Source organism: Cryptomeria japonica, chromosome 4, assembly GCF_030272615.1.
Source record: "Cryptomeria japonica chromosome 4, Sugi_1.0, whole genome shotgun sequence".
Classification (NCBI taxonomy): domain Eukaryota; kingdom Viridiplantae; phylum Streptophyta; class Pinopsida; order Cupressales; family Cupressaceae; genus Cryptomeria; species Cryptomeria japonica.
The window spans coordinates 463,893,966-463,921,473 of record NC_081408.1 but is presented as its reverse complement, the minus strand read 5'-3'; the positions used below and the strand labels follow the sequence as shown (position 1 = coordinate 463,921,473).

Genomic DNA, 27,508 nt, shown 5'->3' with positions numbered 1-27,508 from the left:
AAGGAACACATTGGTCATTCCCAATCAGGGGCAGGCGTCTCTTCTTCAAAAGAGCCTTTTTGCATGAAAAAGGTGAATGCTTGTTTGGAGAGATCCCAAGATCGTCCAGTTCTGGTTATTCAACCTGAGCAAATTTTAGAGGATGTTGAATATTGGTGCAATCATGCTCTCATATGAAAATTTATCGGTCTTCGCCTCTCTATACCTATTTTAGAGTCTTGGGCATGTCGTGTCTAGAATCCTGAAGGAGACATGGAGCTACTTATGGTAGCCAATAACTATTTTTTCCAACCTGGCAGACAAGAACAAGGCTTTTGAGGGTGGCCCTTATTTTTTCAACCAGTTGGGACTCTTTATCAAACCTTGGCATATTGGCTTTAATTCTACTAAGGAGCAGTGAGATTGAGTGAAGAAATTTAGATGCAGAATTTGCCATGAATATGGTCATTTACAATAGAGATGTCCCAAAAATAAATCTTCTAAACTAGTTGTTTCCAATCCTCCTCACTCTATTTTGGGAGAAGATAAGGGGAAAGCCCCTATGCCTAATGGTCTTGTTGATAAAGATGGCTTCATTCCTATCAAACCTCGGAATAAAGACAAGGGAAAGAAGAGAACTTGGTTGGATAGACAAAATGATGTCACCCTAAATAGGTTTGAGGTTCTAGAGGATTTGGTCCAAGAGGAAAGAGTTCCAGTTGAAATGTCCTTGGGTGCCCAATTTTAGCATGAGGTGTTGGATGGGGATTCCAAGAAAGAGGGTCGGGCCCTATCTTTGGAGAATCAATAGGATGTTCAAATGGTTATGGATTTGCCTTCCCATGTTTAGGACAACTGAGATCTTAGTGAGTCACAAGTCCCTGAAGGTGCAGTGGTCATGGCGTCTACTCCTCCTTCCACTATAGTGGCCTTAGGTTTAGTGAAGAGTAAAAAAGCACCACCTGTTTTAGGCTTGCAATAGAAGACCCTCAAAACGGGTTCTTTAGACAAACCTTTAAGGAGTGAATGAAAAATGAATCAGGAAATGGTTAAGCTTATTGGTGATACTTTGGTTGAGTCGGGGTCTGTGAAGCCCATTGATTCCCACTTCTCTCAACCACATAAATGATTGTTCTCTCATGGAATGTAAGGGGGTTGAACAACATCCCTAGACAAAAGGTTGTTCCTAGATTAATTGACTCTGAGTCTCCTGATGTTGTTTTTATTCAGGAAACCAAGCTTTCAATGGATGGTTTGGCTAGTTGTGCTTTGCGTGTTTGGCCCTAGGGCCTTTGGCAAGGAGTGAGCTCTCATGGCCGTACAGGGGGGGTTGCTTGCTTCTGGAACCTGATGAAATTTTTCCCTTTGTGGTGGTTTTCTAGTAGGTCTTCCATTTCTATGGTCACTTCTAGCTTTGAGATCGGAGAAAGATGCTTCTTCTCTAATATTTATGCTCCTACTGATCTTGTGGGTAAGTCTCATCTTTGGGCTCACATCAATCTTGTTCAGGCTCAGGATCCTTTTCTCCCCTGGATTTTGGCTGGAGATTTTAATGCCATTACTAGTTTGGAGGAAACGCGAGGTGGGTTATTCAGGCTTGATCCTTCCTCAAATTTACTCAGAGATAATATTGGTCTCTTGAATCTCATTGATGTGAAGCCAATTAATGGTGTCTTTACATGGAATAATAGGAGGATTGGTGTTGAGGCTATCTCTGAAAGGCTTGATAGATTTTTGGTTTCCTGCTATTAGGTGCATGATAAGTGGTCCACTAGTTCAGAAATTCTTGATTGGAGGGGTTTTGATCATTGGCCTATTAAGATTTCTATTACATCTTTTAGAGCCTCCAAAAATCCCTCTTTTAAATTTCAATTGATGTGGCTTTGTGATCAGTCATTGAGGGATCTTATGGTTGATTGGTGGGATGAAGGGGTGCCTACCCATGGGTGGGCTATGTACTCCTTTGGGAAGAGATTAAAACATGTAAAATGCAGGCTGAAGAGATGGAATAAACAATGTTTTGGGAACCTGCATAGACACAATATGGAATCTCAATCCAAGCTGGATGAGGCTACACGTCAAATTAGGGATCAAGGGATGACTGTGGAGCTCAGTATGGCCGATTCCCTTGCTCTAAAGGACTTAGAAGAGTGGGAGTTGCGTGAGGAGATTTTCTGGAAACAAAAGTCTTGTGTGGATTGGCTCCAAGAAGGTGATAGAAACACTGCTTTTTTTCATAATTATGTTAAGGCTCGGAGGTATGGTAACTCTATTACCTCTCTCATTTCTTTAGAAGGGGTTCATCTTTCATCTAAAGAAGAAATTGCAACGGAAGCTATCAATTTTTTTTCTAATTTGTTTACCAAAGAGGATCTCAAAGCTATGGTGGAAGAGAGGGCAATCTTGAACTGTACTCCCCCTCTTGTCTCTGTTGAAATGAATGATTCTCTCTTGCACCCCATTTTGTTGTCTGAACTTGAGGGGGTTGTGTTTCAAATGAAAAAAGGCAAGGCTCGTGGCCCTGACGGGTTTCCTATTGAGTTTTTTAAAGAATTTTGGGAGATTATAAAGTATGATCTTCTAGATGTGGTTCAAGAATCTCATGGGAATAAATAAATGCTCAAATCTATGAATTCTACCTTCTTGGCTCTCATTCCTAAGAGGGAGGGGGCTAATAGATTGGATCAGTACATGCCTATTGCTTTATGTAATTTTGTCTACAAGATAATCACTAAATTGAGTGTTGAACAACTCATATCTCTCCTCTGCACTTTGGTTTCTAAGGAGCAAGGTGGTTTCATTGATGGAAGATAGATCCTTGATGGAGTTGTGATAGCAATGGAGGCTATTCATTTGATGGCTTCCTCTAAGGAGAAGGCTATGTTTATTAAACTTGAAATGGCCAAAGCTTATGATAGGGTGAGTTGGGATTTCTTACAAAAGATCCTTTTGTCTTTTGGTTTTGGAGAAGAGTGGGTGAATTGGGTTCTTAGTTGTGTGATTTCTGCCTCTTTCTTAGTTCTTATTAATGGGGAACCCTCAAAATTGTTTAGCACTTCATGGGGGCTTTGGCAAGGAGACCCTTTATCTCCCTACTTATTTATTCTCATGGCTGAAGGTCTTGGCAGATTTCTCACTTCCCAGGTGAGACATGGTCTTATTCAAGGCTGGGTTTGGAGTAATTCTCTACCTCCCTACTCTCATCTCTAGTTTGTGGATGACATAGGTTTGATGGGCAAGGTCAGAAACAATGAGGCAGTGAATTTCAAGAGAGCTTTGGATATTTATTGCAAAGCCTCAGGTCACAAAATTAATGAAGATAAATCATCCATATATTTCTTTAATACCCCTCGGCTTATTCAGAATAGAATTGTCAGGATCCTCATATTTGGGGGTTCAACGTGGAGATTTTTGGCAAGGAATTTTGGATAAATTTCGTTGTAAGGTTAATCATTGGACTTACAGGTGGTTATCCTCTTCTAGAAGAGTGATTCTTTTGAAGATTGTGGTGCAAGACTTTCCTATTTATAGGTGTTTTATGCAGGCTCCCCCCTCCATCTTTGTGAGAGAGTTTGATGCTCTTTCCTTTCAATTTCTTTGGTCTACTAGTTTTCTTTCTTCTAAGTGGAGTTTAGTTAAATGGGACTCTGTTTGTAGACCGAGACATGCTGGGGGTCTTGGCCTCAGATCTATTGCTTTGGTTAGCAAGGCCTTGGCAGTTAAGCTGTATTAGAGGTCGTGTAATAGTCAGGATCAGGACTGGGCCAAGATTTTAACCCACAAGTATCTCCCTGGTGCTAATGATCATGAGGTGCCTCATCTTAGTTTAGTGGGCAGGGGCTCTTGTATCTGAGATACTCTTAAAAAAGGTACCCAACTTATTAAAGATGGCCTTTTTTGAATTTGTAATAGAGGCTTTGAAGCTCTTTTTTGGCAGGACTCTTGGGATTGTCACCCTTCTATTATGTCTAGTTATCCACAACTTCAACCTCTTTGCAACATTTTCCACTGATGCTGGATGGGTTAAGGTGGATAATTTTAAAACAGTTAGGTACATTGGACAGGTTGAGGTGACTTGTTGGAAGGATCCTCTTGAATGGTCCTTGGGTGGTTTAGATGAACATCGTGTGGTGTTGGTTAATATCTTGGAGGGTAGGTTATGTAGTTCCCTCAAGGTGAGAGATATTTTGGCTTGGGGTCCTAATCCAAATGGCAAGTTTTATGTTGTTGAAGGTTATGCTCAGCTTGATAGGCAATTGCATGTCCCGACGGATGTTCCTTGGTGGAAGAAGGTTTGGAATAGCTTCTCTTGGCCGAAATGTAATTTCTTCTTATGGTTGGTTGCTTAGAGGAAATGCCTCACATGGGAGAATCTCCGTAAGAGAGGCTTCCAGGGACCATCTATCTGTTATCTTTGTATGCATAATGAGGAAGACTGCTCCCACTTGTTTTTTCTATGCCCTTTCTCTAGGGAGATTTGGCATAAGTGGTGGGAGACTTGGCAACATGCTTGTTTTCATGCTACCTCCTTAATTGAATTTTGGGATAGCTTGGGCAAATCCCCAGCAAAGACCTCTTTTCTTCAAGTGGCATGGGCTATTGGGCCAACCCTTATTATCTAGAATTTGTGGCTGGAAAGGAATCAGAGGGTCTTTTGTGATTCACATATAGGGAGTCCTCAGCTATGGTAGAAGATAGTTAATAGGCTTCAGGAGACAATCTCGGCTAAGTCCAATTTGTCTGAAAATTTTGATCCGGGTGATTATGCTATTGTAAGGAATCTGCAATTGGAAAACATTAAAATGGACTGTGCTGCTGGAAATAGATCTCGACATGCAAAGCAGCGGATAAGTAGAGATGGAAGGTAGATTCCCCCTCCTGTGGGAATCTTAAAAATTAATACAGATGGCTCTTCTTGTGGGAATCCTGGACATGCAGGTATTGGAGGTATAGGGAGAGGTGATGATGGTTGTGCAATTTTTTTCTTCTCTATTTATATTGTGCAACACTCTAGCAATCTTATGGAGGCCCTAGCTATTAAGATTGTTGTTGAGCGAGGTTGTTGTTTAGGATGGAGGAAGATTATTTGTGAGTAGAATTCTTAGATTGTTGTGGACATGTTGAACAAACAAAATTTGAATGATGTGAGTTGGCAATCAGCTTCTATGGTCAGACGGATTTTACAACTGTGTAATCCATTGGAATTTGTCTCATTTTTTCATATTCTTAGGGAGTGGAATAGAGTGGTTGATTGTTTGGCCAAGTGGGTTTTAGAGCATGTTGATGGTTGGTATTTTAGTGGAAGGGATGGTCTACCTCCTGATTATCTTGAAACTTTAGATAGGTTAATGCTAGAAGATAGGATGATGCAAGAGCACCCCGTGGTGTAGGATCAGTTTCCCTTTTATGTTTGATTCATTTTCATTGTCATTTTTGAGGCCCTTCAAGGCTTCGGATGAGCCTGGTTTTTTGTGTAATTCCAAAGTAGTTGGCCTTTGGCCCTATGTCATCTTTTTGAGGGCTTTCCGAAAAGGTATTATCATTGGAAATCTGATAGTCGGATCTATTGCTATGGTCACTGGACTTTGCAATGGTGGCGTCGGTGGTTCCTTTAGGATCCTTTTAGTTTTTGTTGGTATCTTGGTGGGCCTAAGGCCTGTTCTTTGTATTTCTATGATTTCTGAATAAATCTTTACCCCTTTTTTCAAAAAAAAATTAAAAAAATAGTAAAAATTAGTCATATTATTAAGAAGTGTCTTTAAACATATACTATTTGTTTTTCAAATAATATTATAATATAATTTGGTTTGTGAAATATCTTGTTTTGCAATGTTGTATTGTTAATTATATGATCTAATTAATCTTTTATAAAAAAATTATTTGCTAAACTTATAATTAATTTTTTCCTGCATGTCTTCTAAGTATCATGCTATAAAATTACAAATATCACTGGGCCATTTCACTTCTTTAACGAAGGAAGTTCCAGCACTAAACACCAAAACTAGACTTACAAGATGAGAATGGCACTGTTAATCAGGTAGACATCTCACAAAACCTGACACAACCTCCAGTGGAATTTTTCTTCAAGAGGACCCATATGGTTTGTTCATACTTACAACAAAGTGATCATTTTGGATGTGAAATCCATGGGCATTCTTCACACCCAGTGCAAGCAACAAGGAGAATTGCAATAAAGAATGAGGCTGAGTAGTAAATCCTTTGTAAGATTCCATACTAGCTAATCATTTATCAAGTGCAACTTCTTTATTATTTGTTGTTGATCAATCAATCGAGTCATGACTTATAGAAGTTAATTTGACTTCCTGTGTACTTAATATTGCAGGTGAATCTTCTATTCCCTCTGAAATGAATTCAATGTAATGCAAGCTATAGATTTCACCACATAGTTCTTTTTCCTAAATTTTGTGGTTTGAGGGCAACCTAAACTCGTTGGTTTCTATGTCATCTCTCTCATGTAAAGCGCCATTCTTCAACTTTTTATTTATTGGATTGAGTTTTATGGTGTATGTAATGAGTTGCTCTCTATTTCCTTTTTAGCTACTAGAAGAAAAGAGGGAAAAAATTCAAATGGTTGTCTCAAGATGAAGAAGTAATTGTAACTGAAAGCAAATTCAGATTTAAAGTGCCAAGTTGATTTTTTTTTTGTAGGATGTATCATAAAAATTTTAGGCAAATTGGCTTACTTTGGAAGCAAATGGTATTTTGAGTGACAACAGTGTGTAATGTAATGCTTAAATCATTTTTGCAAATAAAGAGTAAAATCATTTTGGAAATACCATTTGGGAAATGCTTACAATATTTGGGAAAATACCATTTGGGAAATGAGACAGTTTCTCGACGTGGGGTAGCCCCAAGGGCAATAGCCTATCGGCTAAATATAGGTTTATTTACATATATACCCCCCACACAGTTATTTGGAGCCCTCATTAATGGATAACAAATGTGCTAAAATACAAATATAGTAATAAGTTTTTTTTTAATCGACCATATTAGGCCTTATAATCTTAAGTATATTTTATTTTAAAAGTATGTAAGAAATTAATTATATGAGATTAATTTTGATTTTTTATAATTTGGGTAAATCATTTTTATATGGTATAAAAAAATATTATAATTAAATTAAATTTTATCTAATTTTTGCCTAGAAACTCTTGCTTCACAAGCTTCCGCTTAAAGATAACAATGGCGTCCCCCTACCGTGTAAACAATGTTGTCTCCCCGAGTCAGTGCCTCATATTTTCTTTGAATGTCATTTGCCAAAGAAGTATGAAAATTGTTTGGCATCTCAGTTAATAATAAATGTCTTTATATTGAAGAGGTGGTACTTGGTTATGTTAGAGGTGGCAAGAAATGTGCTAATCTTTTTTGGTTTGTTCTCTCATTGGAAATTATTTGGATTATTTGGAAATCTAGGAATGATGATGTGTTTATTGAAAAGGGTAGATACCTCACTGAGTCTCTTAGGAGACTCATTCGTTACCTTGTTTCTATGCAGGTCACTGTGGTTCTACGGTTGGATGAGGACAAGTTTGACAGATGGTTGAAGAATGGAACAACTCTTGTCTTCATCCGAGAGCTATCCCATGGCTTCACTTGGGACCGTATGGGAAGCAACAAGACACATTTCGAGCAGGCGTTAATGAGATTCATGCAAGAGATGGAGGCAAGACAACAGAGAGAGGATTTTATCGAGTTGGAACTAGAAGGTCTGCCTTCACACCCCTTCAGAGACCAGTTCGCCGAAGGAAATGTGTTGGTATGGTGTGAGGGGGAGCTAGGATGGACTACGTGGCTCCCCCTTGTGGGTGACAATAATGATCCCGACTCTTCCTTCCTATTTATCTAGTTGTCAATCCTCTATGTTATATTTTGGTTATGGGACACATCTCTATAATTTTTTATCTCAGACGCATCTTATGTATGTGGCCTCATAATATGGCCCACGATCCTTCCTATCATGGTTTTATTTGCTCTATGTGATCTAAAACGCTAGCTGGCTGTGTGTTCTCCAACCAAGACTTCTGAATTTTGTATTGATATTATATGATAATTAATACAATTTTTTTTATCTAATTATATTCATTATTTTCAAGATAAACTTGTTTCCCAATAAACGTGTTTCCCAATAAATGTGTTTCCCAATGAACTTGTCTCCCAATAAATATGTGTTGAAGACTACGATGGTTTATTTTCAAAATAAACTATTTCCCAATAAATAGTGTCGCCAAACCTTTAAGGCATGGACAATCCCTAATAATTCAAGATCATGAATAGGATAGTTTCTTTCGGTAGGTAATAATTTTCTTGATTCATAGCATACAACTTGGTTATCCTACATTAGAACACCACCTACACCTTTCCCACATGCATCTGTAATCACAACAAAAGGTTTGCTAAAATTTGGAATGCAAAGAATAGGTGCAGTTGTTAGCAATGTTTTTAATATTTCAAAAGCCTTATCACATTCATCAGTCCATTTATAATTTTGATCTTTCTTAGTTAGGTCGGTTAAAGGTGCAACAATTTTTGAATAGTTTTTAACATACCAACGATAGAACCCAGATAATCCTAGGAAACTTCTTACTCCGTGAGCATCCTTGGGGATAGGCCAATCTTGAATTGCTTTGATCTTAGCAGGGTCTGGTGAAATACCTTTTTCTGAAACTATATGACCTAAATAAGATACCTCTGATTTAAAGAATTTACACTTGCTTAATTTGGCATATAATTTGTGTTTTCGTAAGGTTTCTAGTACCATCCTCAAATGTTGCTCATGTTCTTGCTCATTTTTTGAGTATATTAATATGTCATCCTAAAATATGATAACAAATACATCTAGAAATGGTCAGAATATATCATGCATCAAGGTCATAAAGGTTGCAGGTGCGTTAGTTAGACCAAAAGGCATTACCACAAATTCATAATGACCATATTGTGTTCAAAATGCCATTTTGGAAATATCAAATTCTTTAATATGAATTTGATGGTATCCTGGCCATAGATCTATTTTGGAAAAGCCTTTGGCACCATGTAATTGGTCTAGGAGGTCATCAATTTGAGGCAAGGGGTACTTGTTCTTTATGGTTTATTTTTTTAAGTTTTCTATAATCTATACATAACCTCATGGTCCCATCTTTCTTTTTAACAAATAATACTAGTGCACCCCATGGAGAGATCCTTGGCCTTATCTTACCTTCCTTAAGTAGTTGCATTAATTGGATTTTTAGTTCAGTTAATTTAGGGATTGACTATCGATAGGGAGCTTTGGAGACAGGTTCTACCTCGGGAACTAGATCAATTGCATGTTCTATAGATCATTTAGGAGGTAAGCTATTTAATTCTTTGGGGAACACATCTTTAAATAATTGCAGCACAGGTTTAATATTAATATCTAATTTAAATTTATCACATGTTTTAAAAAGAATAGCACAAAATATTTTACATTTTTTCCTCGCACTATGCTTAACTTGCATTGCTGAAATGGTTTTAATGTGAAGAGGTCTTTTCTCCCCCTGTAAAATATGGCATATCCGCATGTTAGAGTTTAGCATAACCTGTTTGTTTTAACAACCTAGGAAAGAATTGATTTTCTCCAACCAACTCATACCTATAATAGCATCATACATACCTAGATTTAATATGTGAAAATGATCATATGTTACAAGCTTGTCTAATTCAACTTTTAAATTTTCAATAATTGCGCCTGTTTGTCTAACTATTCTACCATCTAAAGGTTCTATTGATTTAGATGCAATTGTTAGTTGTGCTACAACCCTAGGATAAATAAAGTTATGACTACTTCCTAAATCAACAAGAAAAACAATGGGATGATTATTTATAGAACATTTAATTTCAATTAAAGAAGGTTGGTAATGTACTGTACCGGTATCTATAGTTGCATAAATCTTCATGTTGGAAGGGGTGAAAAATTTATTATCTTTATTTTGGTGTTGTTGGGGTTTGCATGAATGATCATTTTTACGGTGGTTCTTGCCACATTTCCCACAATAAGGGTGCATTCGAGGACAATTTCGCTGAAGATGATTCTCGCCACAAGCCCAACATTGACTTCTTGATGATGTCTTGTGGTCTTTGTTGAAATGGGACATATTGATGGATCTAAACTGAACTGTATTTTGGTTGGAATAGTGTCTTCCTTTTTTGAATGTTTCCTTATATGATCCTTCCCTATTTCTTTTGCAATTTTCTCTTTTTTGTCTTGAAATTTGATGATAATTTTCAAATTTTTCTTCAATTTGTGCAGCTTCATCTACTGATACTGGCTTGCCGCACCATACTTGAGCTTGGTATTCATATCTTAAACCATTAATATATCTAACAACATGATCATGTCCTTCGATGAATGGTACAAATCTATTAAGTCTTTCAAATTTTTGTTTATATTCACTTATAGTTTATAGCCTTTGTTTTAATTCAAAAAATTCATTCTTCTTTTCTTGTAAAAAGTAATTGGAAAGATATTTCTGTTGAAATAATTGTTTAAATTGTGACCATTTTGTTCTATCAGTTCATAGCTTTAAAGATCTAACTGTATCTTGCCACCAATTTAATGCACTACTTTTCAATTGGTAGGTGGTGATATTTGTTCTAGCATAGATACTTGTGTTTTGTAAGTCAAAATATCTTTCTAGGTTAGTCAACCACTGCTCTGCTTCCTCTCTTGTACCAATGTCACCACTATATTTAGGTAGCTTGAATTTACGGGCAAAATTATCTAATTCTCGTTGTGTTTGTTTGCTAAATGTGTTTTCTGAGGATCCTGATTCAGAAGTGTTAGAATTGCTTGATTCGGAAGTGTCACTCTCTTCGGATGATTCTCGTCGTCATTTACTTTTTGTTCTATGTTTTTCATTTCTTTTGTTTTGATGTCGTGTTGATCGAGAACTTTTCTTGCTTCCTGAGATTGACATCTCTTTTTGTTTGCTTCGTTCTATAGATTCCTTCTTAAGTTGATTGACTTGAGCCGCTAGTTCAACGAAGCACTCTAGGAGGACACGGTTCCTACACAGAACCCCACATGCCTTCACAACATGAAATAAACACAGCCCTAGCCAGGACACTCCCAGGTGTATGTTGTACCTTGAGTTGGACACACAATGTATGCCCCTTCTCCAATTCCCAATGCACAGCCACTAGACCGTAACTATCCTCTTGCTTTTGTTTCTTTCAATCTCTTTTTCTTCTATTATTTTCTCCCTTTGTGTATCCTTATTTATTAATTCATGGGTTTATATAATGTCACGAGATGGTTACCAAAAATCACACCCTTTCATAACTATAATAATGTTCATAATTATATTTATTTAATTATATTTATTACAATTTATTTCCATGGGAAAAAGTCTCGTAACATGCTCCCTAGGTTAGTTGGTCCTTCCAAACTACACTATTCCAAGTAAATCTTTTAAGAGCCTTAAGAGAAAAATTTACCAAACAATGACAAATTAATTCTCATAAGTCATGACACCAATAAATGTTTCATATAGATCCCTCTACATTTCCTAGTCAACTCAACACCATTTGACCCTGCCAACATCAAATGTATTCTTGTAAAAAGTATAAGTTGAGAGAAATACAAATGTGGCAAGAAGCATATTTTGTGTTATGTGCATCATGAAGCCAAAATGAGTGTGCCAACACATTTGGGCATAGATAGATTAATGATAGGGAAGGCTTCTATTCATACCCTATATATCACATGATCATTTTAGACTAGTTTTTGACAATGTCTCTTAAGAGACCTAAGTGCAAAAAAAAATAGCAAACTATGATTGACATGCATAATTAAAGAGATTGCTCGAGTGATTTAATTTATTGGGAGATTAGAGCCATTTCTCTCTTGTCTAAGTTACTAAAAAGGGTTGTGTAACAACTATAAAATTTATTGTAAATGAGTGATTCAAGTTGTAGCGGATGATTCTATGATGTAAAAATTTATTGTATTAAACATATTTTTTTAATGCGGTTTATATAAATGAAGTATTATTGCATTCACTCATGTTGTATTAATTATATATTAGCATATGACTTGTTGTATCATAGTCTTGGATTAATTTTTGGTTGTTGATGAAAGAGAAATAAGTTTGTTTAAATATATCGTAATACATACTTGTTCAAATGAAATATTTAGATTCATATTCTTGTTTTGGTTTAGAAGTATGCAATGAATACAATATTATTTTCTTACTATCTTCATATTTCTTTCGCTAATATCAAAATAAATCTTTATTCATGATGAGGTTTTATTTTAATTTATTATCTATGAAAGTATTTAAGTAGAATAAATATCTTGTAAGTTTTGGAAAGAATAAGAATTTTATCTCTATGGTTGGATTATAACAACATTCAAACCAAATAATAGTACCACATTAAGTAATAATAGGTGTAATGGTTAATTTAAATTATTATTTTCATTTTCATTATTATCTCATTTTTCAAACCATAATTAATTTTATGTGCTATTCAATTAGTGATGGAAAATGAATCTTATATATTGAAAAATTTATTTGTTTATCATTATTTAAATAATTTTGAAAATTCAATGTTTATTTAGAATTTTTTGTAAGGATGGATTAATGAAATATTGGAAAGGAAGGGTTTAAAATATGCTTCGAAATTGTTCATCCTTAAGGGACAAAGAATTGATCTAAATTAATTTTGTAAAACTTAAGTTGTTAGATGGTTAAGATCTTTTGGTAAGGTTACTACTCATATAGTGCCAAATTTAATCAGTGGTGCGATAATTATTGAAACAAAGAAGTTTAACATTTTCTTGAGAATTTAAAATCAAATTGTTTGAAAATTAGAAGTGCTTCATGTCAATTATATTAAATATTTAATAGTTGTAGGATTAGAACCAATTATTAAGTTGAAGACTTAATCAATACAGTAGTTTTTTAATTAATATAATTTAATTAGTAAATCAAGTCAATCTTAGGGTTTGGATCTCATCTTGGAGACTAGACCTTCATTTTTCATGTAGAGAATCTTTAATGGCAACAATCTTGAAGGATTTTCCCTAGAAGATGTCTAGCATAAGACACCTAATCCTATTAGGCTTCTTGCATTATAGGGGTTAAGAAATGGATTATGTCACACCCCAAATTACACTTTACCTCCCTTCAGCTTCTGGATGATGTGCTTGGGATGATCTTTTCTTATTTTTAATTTTTTGGGGGATTTTGTGTTTATGTTTACATATTTGAACTGTGACATTGTTGTTGTAGCTAACCATTAAGGTTCAAACCTTCACTAAGCCATTGTGATCTTGAGTATTGCATGCTCAAAAACTTGAATCTTTGTGTTAAAGCTTTTGGCCTTCATGCTCATGTCTTTGTTTTCCAAACCCTCATTAGGCCAATATTCTTGCAAGCTTTGCACCTCTACTAAACTAATGAGCACATATTCATGTTGGCAATGAGATCCCCATTTGTGACTTCAAATGACTCAAACCAAGCTAAAAATTCCTATTTTATCAATAAAAAAGATATATTATAAATTTATCTTATTTTTAAAAACTATTATGCTAGGTGAAAAAATATCAGTCATTTAAAATACTCCTAAATACAAGAAACAAGTTTTTAACAAACATTAAAAAAAAATTAAATTTTAAAAAATAAATATTTATGATCTTAAAAACCATTAATTTACATTATTTTCACATTCTTAATAATTTTATTCCTATTAATAACAATGAATGAAAATTTTCTAAATTTAAATATCTCAAGCCTAAAAATAATTATTCTTCCACCTCTTTTTCAAATTTAAATTGTTAAAAATACATTTTTTTTAAATACTCTTCATTTTAAATTGAATTTTAAAATATTATTACGCCAAAAGCGTCTCTTATATGAGATGTATCTGATGACTTTAAATATCGACGGTTTACATTTGCGTAGAAGTGTGCAAGACAATTGCAACCTCTTGAACCATTGGATCATTTTTGGTTGTTGAGGAACTTTAAAGCGGACAAAAAAGTAATGAAAGCGGCATTGCACTACCTTCACTGCCTTTGCACACCGAAGCAGAACAAGATCGACTTTGTTTGGCTTAGAGTCATCGAACATATGACGCAAATCCTTTGTAGAGCAAATACTTGGTCTCCTGGAGTTTATATCTTGGTAGATGACAAAATTCGCCCTGATCAGGTAGCTGCTAAGAGGAGGAAGAATGAAGATTACTACAATACACATCATGAGAAAAAGGAAAAATCAGAACCGTGTTTTTAAAAAATGATGCCCAATCTAAAATTGCATGGGTCCATTCATGCTCACTGAAATTTTGCATTGTGATTTTCTCAGTAAGTAACTAAGACCCAAAATATTATTTTAGTAAATGATTGTCAGTTGTAACTACAGACGCAGCAAATGATACCAAACACATTCAATATGAAAGTTTATCTTCATCAATCTTGTTATGGGTTGCATGTTTTAGTGGCATTTTAATCTTTTCAAATCAAAGTTATTGTTTTACAAAGAAATGAGTTCCTGCAAATTTGTGTTGCAGTTTAAAACTTAAGAACTAAAATCAAAGATGTAAATACATGGCTTGAGAAGTAGTCTTGTAGTCTTTCATGGTTCTTTATGAAGGATATTTTTTAGCAAGTGTTTACCCATATGATCTGTAGCACTTCTAGTGTAATCTTCCTTCAACCGAGATCTTTTCGTATAGCTTAAAATTCCCACAACTGTATATCTCAAAATCTAACTCTTTTTAGAATACATAAATTTGAAATTTGTAAAAGATTAGAAGGGAACAACATAGAATATGGAAAATATCCACCTTAAACCTATTACATATATTAATGAATGAGAAATATTGACAATTCATTGTATGTTTTCTTTGTCCCAATGTTATTGGAGAGCTTGATGTCGATGTTAATAGTTTCCAGTAGTTACGACATACATCACAAATAACAGCTTGGATTTTTCTTATAATATGTCTCCTTTAGCAAATGATTGAAAAAATTGCCTATTGTAATTGAAAATCGTTGCAAGTATATATTTAAAGGTCCGAGTTTTAAAAAAATGAAATATGCAATTTGAAGAGATCTAGACTATTTGAAAACTAAAGGGGAATGACACATATACTTGAAAGGAATCCAAATAGAACCTAATTACTTTTATTAAATAATGAGAAATATTAACAAAGCCTCTTCGTTTATTTATTTTTCCCTGAATTAATTGGAGTGCTTTATTTGCAATAAATTATTGTCAGTAATTACTACAGTCGCTACAAATAATATCAAATATACTCGACATATAGATCTATTTATCTTGATTATAATTATTATAGCATTCTTCATATCTTACTATCATGCAATAGATTATAAAAATATTGAAAATAATGTATAGGAATGCAAAAGATACCCTAGATATTTTAAAAAATAGGCAATGAATGGGTTAGGTTAGCTATCAATTCAAATTTGAAGACTAAAGGTTCATGGGTAATTTCTTCATATATTTCAACTAACCTAATGCACTTTCATGGAACATAGACTTGACCTTCAACAATTACTTGTGAAGTTACATAATCCAATACCATCGGATTTTTAATTTGGAAATGTACCCCAAGCTCTAATTTTCCAACTTTCTTTATAGATTTTGTGGGAGCGTATTCTAGAACCCTCTCTTCAAATAGAATATCATCCAACTCCATTAACAAAGAAGCCTTGGGTACACAAGGGTGCATAAAAGGCATATCATCCTTGAGATGGGAGACACGTCCTTGGATCTAGAGTTGAAGTAGCTTAAATTTGTACCTCACACATCTAAACATTTACATGTTGAGGGGGAGGGGCCCCTTTCCACCAAGTTGCATTAATGGAAAGAATTTCAGAAGATTTCTTAGAAACAAATTTGTGCATTCTTGGACAAGAAGAAGAAGAGTGTCCTTATTGAAAACATCAATGACAGTTGAATGAAACATTAACATAGTCTAGAGTTTGAAACAATAAGTACCTAGCATCTTTTTTCATATGAATATATTTTGACTAGCCTTCTGAGAAATCTATTTCAATGTATATTTGTGCAAATGTATGCTAGCGTAATTCTTAATGTTAATAGAAGAATTTAGAAACTTGCCAATGGAGTTTCCATTTCATTATAGCCTTGACTCGCACAATAAATGTAATGGAAGGTACAACAATTGCACCTAAACAGGACTAGAAGAGAAGGAATCACAAAGACAATTTAACTATAGATTGAGTTAATATTATTTTGTAATTAGATATGATGCCCTCCTAAATGGCACAAGGTTAGTGAATGATCAACAACACAAAAAGACACAAAACCATTAGATTGTTAGTGTTAGTCAATCAAAAACTAATCTAAAAAGGCATATCAAGAGAGATACTAAAAGCATGCTAATGTATCTAACTAAAGAAGCAAAGATAATGAGGCATCTCCAAATGCCTCTTAGCATGGTTTTGGTTCCTTTCTCCCTTGTTCCTCTCCTCTCCAAGTTTCAAAATAGTGTAGCTCTCAGCAACTTTTTGCACTATGGATGCTTATGGAGGATTGAGATTGTAATATTGAATTTTGAATATGAAATGAGAAGCTAATGCTATGCTATTGATACTAAAATGATATATTTTAACCAAAATAACAAGGTATTAGATGATTATGCTAAAAATGCTCTCTAAAATGTCTATAGCTTAGATGCATACATGTTTTCAGGATCTGGATTATGAAGAAATGGGCTCTATTTATAGGAAAAATGGAGCAATGGATGGTTGAGATTGAGCAATCTCAACAAGGGTCAGGATTGAATGATTTCAAATCCATGTGAGGGCTTTCAACCCAATCCCAGGATGACAAGTGTCAATGTGAGATAGGTTGAGAGGGGAGAGAATAAGCATTAAATGCCTGATATGACTTTGAGATTTAGAGTCAAGATTGGTTGAATGAATAAAATCTTTATTCAAAGAATAAAGCTTTTATCTAATGGATAAACTCTTGTGCAAATGTGAAATGGATGAATATGGTCAAAACAATAAATGTTTAGGGGGACAAGTTTGAAATAACCATAAATGGTTATGTAAGAGCCATAAATGGTCATGTAAGAGCCATTAGTGGTCTTGGAAGACTTTGGGGGTTAATTTGTTGAACACACAAAGCATTAAATGCTTTTCAAAGACTTTGGAGTCTTTGAGAAGTGACTCCATTTTGCTTAGGAATGTGACAATAATTAGGGGATGGATTAGGCTAATTAGGAAGGGGTTAGAAGAATCTAGAAGGAGATTAGATTTTGCAAGTGGATTTGGTGGGTGAGGGAAAATAGGATTTTATTAAAATAAAAATTAATTTATTTCAATAAATGTGTGCAAGTTGCATTTGTAGGAAAATGCAAGTGGGAGGGGTAATGATTTAAATAAATGTTTTATTTAATTTATTTAAAAGAGGAAAAAGGGATTTTTAATTAAATAAATAGATTTTATTTATTTAATTGATTTGTATTTGGTTTAATGAATTAATTAAAATAAATTGAATAATTTATTTAATTAATAGAAGAATGTTTGGAGATGAATTAATTAAATATTTATTTAATTAACTCATGGCTAGTGGATTTTTAATCAAATAAATAGCGAATATTTATTTAATTAAGCTGGACAGATTTGTGTGACTACAAGATAAATAATTTTTATTTTAGTTAAAGTGATCAAATTATGCGGAAGCTCTATAAAGTTTGTCTCAAAAACCTTTGCTTATCTACTTCTTAATTGTACCAGAATAGGAGCTCTATAATAGGGTATGTCATCTAAAATAACATCATGGAAGAGGATTTTGTTAAATGTTATAGATGCAATTTTAAATATTAATCTCTCTCTCTCTCTCTCTCTCTCTCTCTCTCTCTCTCTCTCTCTCTCTCTCTCTCTCTCTCTCTCTCTCTCTCTCTCTCTCTCTCTCTCTCTCTCTCTCTCTCTCTCTCTCTCTCTCTCTCTATATATATATATATATATATATATGGGTAAGTGCACAAAGATGTGTCCACTTAGTGTGGAAGTTTTACACTTAGAAAAAAAATGCAAATCTCACGGAATGCATGAGAAACGAAACGGGATCCCGTTTCATGTCAAGATCCCGAGCCAAAATTTGAAACCAGATCCCGTTTAGCTTCAGGATCCCGAGCCTAGATCTAAGAAACGGGATCCCGTTTCAAAAACAAAACAGGATCCCGTTTCAAAAACAAAACGGGATCCTGTTTCCTTTATAAAAAAAATTAAAATTAAATTTTTTTTAAAATTTTTGTAATAAAAAATACAAGCTATATATACATGAAATATAAAATTTATATATAAGTCATATTTCTGTTTGTCTTTTTTTCCCTTTCTATCTCACTTTGTCCCCTCTCTCCCAAAATCTAAAACTATGTCTCTACCTCTCTCTCACATCCTTAACTCTTTACTCTTTATCTTCACTATCTCTATACACCTCCCCTTACCCCCTACCTACCTATATATTTCTCTATATATACATCTCTACCTCTCTCTTAGCGTACCATCTCTCTCTCCCAACCAACTTATCTTTCTCTACATATGTCATAATAGGTCCTACTAAGGGGTCTTATGTCATAATAGGTCCTAGTAAGAGGTATAATGTCTTAATAGATCCTCTTAAGGGTCTTATGACATAATAGGACCTATTATGTCATAATAGGACCTATTATGTCATAATAGGACCTATTATGTCATAATAGGACCTATTATGTCATAATAGGTCGTATTTTGTCATAATAGGACCTATTATGTCACAATGGGAACTATTATGACATAATAGGTTGCATTGTGACATAATAGGACCTATTATGTCATAATAGGTCATATTTTGTCATAATAGGACCTATTATGTCATAATAGGTCATATTTTGTCATAATAGGACCTATTATGACATAATACCCCTTAACAAGTCCTAGTAAGGGGTATAAAGTCATAATAGGCCTTTGTAAGGGGTTTTATGATATAATATGACCTATGATGTCATAATAGGACCTATGATGACATAATAGGACCTATTACATCATCATAGATCTTATTATGTCATTATTAGTCCTATTATGACATAATACCTTTTAACGGGTCCTACAAAGGGGTATAATGTCATAATAGGTCCTCTTAAGGGGTCTTATGACATTATAGGACCTATTATGACATCTATCATGGTCTTGCCTGTCAATGTCTTCACAAATATCTGCATGATGTATTATTACTCCCTTTCTTCAACACTAAACCTGCAAATTGAAGCCCTTCCATAGATGGATTCAGGAAAATTAAGTGTCCTACTTTGAAATCTATTCAGCTATTTCAACAAAATCCAAATTGAGAATGTGTGAAGGGAAGAACCGAGAATCCTATTTATAGTCTGTCTTCAGACAATTCATTTCCCTTGTAGCACGAAACATGTAAACCAGCGCGTAGTTTCTACTGGCGGTTGTGTCGTTTCGAAGAAGGCGGGATTCGAACTCAGAACTTTCTTGGATGCATTGAAATTTGGAATATTAGATGGTCAATTGCGGACAACTTTCAAAGGGAAAATGTTCAAAGTTACTCTTGCATGCGTTTCGCTTCAACTGATTCCCCGACATGTTTTTTCAAAGATTTGAAGGAATAACCATGTCTATTGGTGTTTCTTTCTAAATACAAGTATTAGATTTTATTTTACGTTGTTTATTTTTTACTATTGAACAATTATATAGGAAAGTTTTAAGTTTGTTAGGGTTTTAAAGGTAGTGCATATAAATTTGGTGCACTCAATGAATGTGGTTTATATTGAGTGTAAAGCCATTCAACAAATGGAAGTGGATTTTGACTCAACATTTTGCTTTACTTACACATGTTGTTTATTAATTTCTTAGAACAACTTAAAGGGTTGACCAACATTAATCTTTCATAAATACGCTCTCACATAATATTGACTTACAATATTATCATGCAATCAAATTTATGATGACTCATAAGACATCTCTCTTTGTCACTCAATCTTTTCCCTATTATATCATCCATAATTATGTCTATCCCCTTCTATATATACACACTCAACTTATTGTAATATAACATTAAGAAATCCATACAATCTATGCTTAAATGTTACTTGTGCATATTCATCACCACCATATCTAATTTCCTTGCCACCAAGACCTCCAGTCATAATTGTTGAAATGTGGCGACTGATTAGCAAAGTACTGTACACTGAGCATGTATCCTCATCGGGGTTCGGGGGCGGGAGCCTCCGAGAAATTTTTTTGGGGGTATTTTTTTCATGAAAACTGACATTGTAATAAAAACCCTAAAAAGGTCGACTTTGTTTTTGCCCTAAAAATGCATGTTATAAGGGGCTGGGATGCTTAAGGCATTGTAAGGTTGATGTACTATTTTTGCTGGATAATAAGAAAGATTGGACGGCTGTGTATGGTGGACGTAACCCATTCTGGGTGAACCACGTTAAATCTCTGTGTTATCTGTGTCTTGTTTTATTCCTTTATCTTTTGTATTTAAATCTACATATAATTGTTAGTTCATATTTGCTTCGGATCTGCTTGAAACCCTAACAATTGGTATCAGAGCGAGGTATTCTGTAAATTGGCAGGACTCTCAGATTTGGATTTGAGTGGGAGCAATGGAGGATTCCAAATTCAAGGTCGAAAAGTTTAACAGCCAGAATTATTAGTTATGGAAAATGCAGATGGAGGATTACCTGTATCAAAAATATTTGTGGCGGCCATTGGAAGGAAAGGCAAAGAAACCGACCACAATGTCAGATGAAGAGTGGGACATTTTAGATAGAAAGGCACTGGGATCCATTCGATTGTGCCTTGTGCCGTCTATAGCATTCAATATAACATAAGCAAAAACAACTGTAGATTTGATGGCAACATTGGCTAAGTTGTATGAGAAACCCTCGGCTTTGAATAAGGTATTTCTTATGAAGCGTTTGTTTAATTTGAAAATGAGTGAGGGCGGATCTGTAGCGGAGCACTTAAATGAATTTAATACAATTACTAGTCAATTGTCTTCAGTAAAAATTACCTTTGCAGAAGAGGTTAGGGCTCTCTTGATTTTATGTTCTTTGCTAGAAAGCTGGAATAGCTTGGTTATGGCTATAAGTAACTTTGTCTCTGGTAAAAATACTTTGGTATTTGATGATATTGTTGGTGTTATCCTAAGCGAGGAAATGCGAAGGAAAAGCACAGGTGAGACTCCAACATCATTGGGTAGTGTTTTGAATGTGGAGAACAGAGGAAGATCAAAAGAAAGAGGAAAAGGCCCTTGGAATGAGAAGTCACAAGGGAAGTCAAAGAAAGGACGCTCTCAATCTAGAGGAAAGAAAGATTGCTGGTACTGAGGAAAGCCTGGTCATCTAGAGAAAGACTGTTGCTCTCGGAAAAACAAAGAAGGAGACAAAAATGAAAATGACAGTAAGGAAGCTAATATTGCAAGTAATACTTTACAAGATGCTTTAATCTTATGTTTGGATAATGTTAATGATTCCTGGATAATAGATTTTGGGGCTTCATTTCATGCTACACCCCATAGAAAATATTTTCTAGATTATGTTCAAGGTGATTTTGGACAGGTATATTTGGGTGATGATGAGCCCTGTCAAATTGTTGGAAAAGGAAAGATAAAGATCAAGTTGTAGAATGGAAATGACTGGTTTCTGCAGGAGGTAAGACATGTTCCTAATTTAAGAAGAAATTTAATTTCTACAGGGCAACTAGGCAGTGAAGGTTGCATAGTTACCCTCTCAGACAGTATGTGGAAGGTCGCTAAAGGATCATTAGTAATAGCTAAAGGTGTGAAGGTAGACACATTATATCTGTGTACAGGTAACACTTACTCTACCCTAGCTGCTATAGATAAAGTTACTACAAGGACAACAACAATAAATGTTGCAAGAACAGATTCGATAATGTGGCACCATAGGCTTGGGCACATGAGTGAGAAAGGGATGAAAACCCTTCACTCCAAAAATCTATTGCTAAGACTAAAGAAGATTGATTTAGAGTTATGTGAAAACTATGTTTATGGTAAACAGAAAAGAGTCAGATTTCTCAAGGTTGCGAAAGAGAAGAAGAGTGAGAAGTTAAAGCTTGTACATTCAAATGTATGGGGACTGGCTCAGGTATCATCTCTTGGTGGCTCTTGTTATTATGTTATTTTTATTGATGACTCAACCAGAAAAACATGGGTATATTTCCTAAAACAAAAATCAGATGTTTTTGAAACTTTTAAGAAATGGAAAGCTTTGGTTGAGAATGAGACAGGAAAAAAGTTGAAGTGTCTCAGATCGGATAATGGAGGTGAGTATTGCAGCAAAGCATTTGAAGATTACTGCTCCTTAAATGGGATTCGAAAGCAGAAGACAGTTCCAGGAAATCCACAGGAAAATGGTGTGTCAGAGAGAATGAATAGGAGTATCATGGAACGTGTGAGGAGCATGAGATTGCATGCTAGATTGCCCTTACATTTTTGGGCAGATGTTGTACATACTGTTGTCTATTTGATAAATAGAGGACCTTCAACCCCTTTAGATGGTGGTATTCCAGAGGAGGCATGGACTGGTAAAAAGGTAAATTATTCTTTTCTAAAAACTTTTGGCTGCGAAGCTTTTGTCCATGTTGATAAAGAAAATAGAACCAAACTTGATGTTAAATCTCAGACAATGTACCTTCATTGGATATGGGATAGATGAATATGGCTATCGGTTATGGGATTTTGAAAATAAGAAAATAATTAGAAGTAGAGATGTTATATTCAATGAGAAGGTTATGTATAAAGAACAGATGCAGGAAAAGAAGCATGAACAGGACAAGCAAGAATATGTGGTGTTGGATGAGATTCCTGAAAATGAAATGCCATAGGTACCTAATGCTCAGCAACAATAGAATGTCCCACAAACTCCTGCAAGTGTTAGACGTTCTACAAGGTCAAGTAGACCCCCTGAAAGATTTTCTCCTTCTTTGTATTCTATATTATTAACTGATTCTGGTAAACCAGAAGAATATCAAGAAGCAATGCAGGTGGATGCCAAACAATAGTGGGAGCTAGGCATGAAAGAGGAGATGGACTCCTTGATGAAAAATAAGACTTGGGATATAGTCCCTTTACCTGCAGAAAAAAAATCTTTGCCTAACAAATGGGTTTATAGGCTGAAGGAGGAGGAAGGAGGTCAGAAAAGATATAAGGCCAGACTTGTGGTAAAAGGTTTTGCACATAAAAAGGGTATAGATTATGATGAAATATTTTCTCTAGTTGTAAAAATGACTTCAATTAGAACTGTACTTAGTGTTGTGGCTGCAGATAATTTACATCTTGAACAATTAGATGTGAAAACAACTTTTCTCCATGGAGATTTGGAGGAGGAAATTTACATGTTGCAACCACAGGGATATGAGGTCAAAGGTAAGGAGAACTTGGTGTGCAGGTTGAAGAAAAGTCTGTATGGCCTAAAGCAAGCACCCCGACAATGGTATTTAAAATTTGATAGTTTCATGGCTGAACATGGTTATCATAGATGTCATTCTGATCATTGTGTATATTTTAAGAGATTTGATAATGGCAGTTATATTATCCTGTTGCTTTATGTTGATGACATGCTTGTTGCTGGATCTAGCATGCAACATATAAATGATCTTAAACAGAAATTAGCCAGGTCATTTGCTATGAAGGATTTGGGTGCAGCTAAGCAAATTCTCAGTATGAGGATTACACGGGACAGGAAAAATAGAACCTTGAATTTGTCCCAAAGTGAGTATATAAAGAAGGTGTTGAAAAGATTTAACATGCAGGGTGCAAAAGCGGTTAGTACACCTTTGGCTAGTCATTTCAAATTGACTAAGGAGATGTGCCCAAAGGCATAGGAAGAGGTTAATAAAATGTCTAACATCCCGTATTCATCAGCTGTTGGCAGTCTAATGTATGCAATGGTATGCACAAGGCCAAATATTGCACATGCAGTGGGAGTTGTGAGTAGGTTTATGAGTAATCCGGGTATGGAACATTGGAATGCTGTGAAATGGATTCTTCGGTATTTGAAAGGAACTACTACGAAGGCATTATGTTTCAAAGGATCTAATGCTGCTCTGAGTGGATTTGTTGACTCTGATCTGGCGGGTGATATTGATTCATGGAGGAGTACTACAGGGTATGTTTTTACTATAGGGGGAACTGCAGTCAGTTGGATTTCTAGGCTGCAAAAGGTTGTTGCACTTTCAACCACTGAAGCTGAGTATGTTGCTGCTATAGAAGCCAGGAAGGAGATGATTTGGTTGCAATGTTTTCTGGAGGAATTGGGTCAGACACAAGAGGATAGCCCATTGTATACTAATAGCCAGAGTGCCATTCATCTTGTGAAGAACTCTACTTTTCATTCAAGGACAAAGCACATTCAGCTCAGGTACCACTTCATCTGGACTGTTTTGGAGGAGGGTCAGTTATGGCTTGAGAAGATTCACACAAGTGAGAATCCTGCCGATCTGTTCACGAAGGCAGTTCCACAAGAGAAGCTGATTTCTTCATCAGTTTCTGTTGGTCTTCTTTGTTGATAATTGTGGAATTTATACCAGTCGAGTCCTAGTGTTTTATCCAGCGGATGTTGCATGTACAGTGGTGTCATGTAGTATCAGTCTCCAAGTGGGAGATTGTTCGGTGTGGAGCCTAATTAGTCTCCAAGTGGGAGATTGTTGAAATGTGGTGACTGATCAGCAAAGTATTGTACACTCAACACGTATCCTCATCGGGGTCTGGGGCCGGGTAGGGGTTCCAGGGCGGGAGCCCCCGAGAAAATTTTTTTGGGGTATTTTTTTATTAAAACTGACATTGTAATAAAAACCCTAAAAAAATTGACTTTGTTTTTGCCCTAAAAATGCATGTTATAAGCGGCTGGGATGCTTAAGGCATTGTAAGGTTGATGTACTATTTTTGCTGGATAATAAGAAAGATTGGACGGCTGTGTATGGTGGACGTAACCCATTCTGGGTGAACCACGTTAAATCTCTGTGTTATCTATGTCTTGTTTTATTCCTTTATCTTTTGTATTTAAATCTACATATAATTGTTAGTTCATGCTTGCTTCGGATCTGCTTGAAACCCTAACAATAATTTCCCATGAAAGTTGTTAAAAGAGTAGCAAGAAGCCTTCTATTAAAGGTTATCTTAATATCCCTCTTCATTTGCTTCATGGGTTTTGTTTGTTGTTTATTTAAAATTCTTTAAAATCATCTTTGTGGCATTCACAATGTGGCACCATTCTTGAAAGAAACACACATAGTTTGTCATCTATCTCTTGCATACTTGCTACTTATGAGAATTGACTATGTGTGAAGATAGACAATAAAATAAGAGTTTATGCATGTTTGTAAGCAGTGTGATTAGTGTTATTGGAATTGTCACTCTTGGCATGTAAACTTGTGATATTATTTTGTCCACCTATGGGTTATTTGCATTATCCCAATTTAATTCAATTTTGAAGTATAATTTAGGGGCAATGGGGTTTAATCCCTTCAGTTTTGAATACTTTTTCATTATGATAAAAAAAAATTAGATGTTTAAAACATTTATGTAAAAATTTTGAATATAATTTTTTAAATCTTAATTTTATATATAAGAGATTAAATTACTTGGAATTCTAGAGGTTCAAGCAAAATGATTAAGAGTAGTTTTAAGGGTGGTCTCATGTGATTTGCAAGATCTAATATTTAGTTTATTGAGCATTAATAGTTAATATCATTTTTCCTTACATGATAGCTTTCTCGTAAGTGGCTCTTTGGTTTTCATGAATGCACACACAAGAGAAAGGTTTGTTCCCTTGGCTTGAAAAACTAAAATGATCATACTAGTAATTACACCTAAATTATTTTGAGCTCATAAGAAATATCAGACTAAAATTAATTGATAATTTTAACTTTTTTTTCTTAAGATAGTAATTAAACATTGAAAGGATATTATAAAATTTATAAGCTAATATAGTTATTTTTGTAGTAGGAGTATTATATGCTTATAAAATGTGAAACTTTTTACTACAATATCATATCACCTTGCCTTATCACTAGGTTGCCCTTCTCAACCTAGGAGGTATACCTCTACCCCTAGAAGTTGTCTTGATCTATCACTAAACCATCATACTCACTCAATTTTCTAGCCATTATATTGATTTTCTTTTTAGGAAAGAAATGTTCTAGTCAAGAATGACTTTAATCATTCTATGACTAACAACAATTGTTCGTTTCAAAAAAGGCTTTTGTTTTTGTTGATTACATACTATTGTCAAGAGTTGTATAAGCGCACAAGAGCATTATCTATGACCTTTTTTTTTTATTAATATGAAAAACAGGTTTTAAGGACTTGAAACCTTTAACATAGGAGCATAAAATAGTTTATCAAAAAGCATCCAGACCTGCTTGAAACAACTTACAAAACAACTAGCAAAAAGGCCAGTAAACTGAACGGACATCAAAAGAAAGAGACAGCAAAGCGGAAGAACCAGAGAAAAGACAAAAGATTAACAACAACTATAAAGACTTAAGAAGATTCACCGCCTTATTGACCAGCTGGTCATAGTTTGCTGCAACAACTTTGAGTTCTTTCATATCCTTGTTTGGCTTCTTCTCCTTCTTTTTGCCTCAGGTTCTTGTTCTAGGTCCTTGCACTTCTCCCATATCTTCAATGTCTGGTTATAGCTCCAGGGAATCCTTCTCGTCCTCCAGTTTGTTGGTGAGGATTTTGGTATTGTCGGCCAAGGCCTTTAGAATGCTAAAGCTTTGTTCAGCAATACTTTTCAGGCATTTTTCAATTTTGTTGAATTTGTTATCAATATCCGCCATTCTTTGATCCATAACATTATCATTAGTTTTTATCTCTGTCAGGTCCTTCTCAATTTGTTTGAACCTAGGGTTGAAGGAATCTCTGATCTCTTTGGCTCTGGCAAAAGTTTTAGTCAAATCCTCAACATATTCCGCCATAGATTTGCCTCCACCAATACTGATTGTCTCCATAATTTGGACCCTGTGGCTCAGCTTCTTATTGTACTCCACAACTTTCTTGTAACTGTTAATTAACCAATCGATGGTGTCCACAAATCCTTTCAAACCCTCAGAGGGAGGATTTGAAGGGGGAGTTTTCTCACCAAGATTGTCCTGTTCATTTTTGGGGGCGTCACCACTAGTGATCTTATCAACTTTTCCATCAATCCTCTGATCATAACCTTCCCCAGTGGTCTCCTCCTCCAATTTATGGTCGACTTTAGGATCTATGACCTTTTTTTATTAGTCCTTCTATGGCTAATACTTATTTTTATGTTCAAATGGGGCTTAATTTTTTGTTGAGTGTATTTATGTGAATGATCAAATAGGCATGCAAGATTTTTTCCTTTGAAAGAAGTTACAAGAAGTCTAAGAGAAACAATTTTATTTGTGATGGTATGTACCCTACAATAATAAGCTACATCTTACAAATGCTTTGTGGGTGTGTTAAAATCTTCTCCTGTAAACCTA

General features: G+C 35.0%; 1 pseudogene; it reads right to left on the bottom strand.

The window, feature by feature from the left end:
• LOC131077348 (polyubiquitin-like) overlaps nt 1-27,508 on the bottom strand; it is a 63,734-nt pseudogene that overhangs the window by 22,898 nt on the left and 13,328 nt on the right.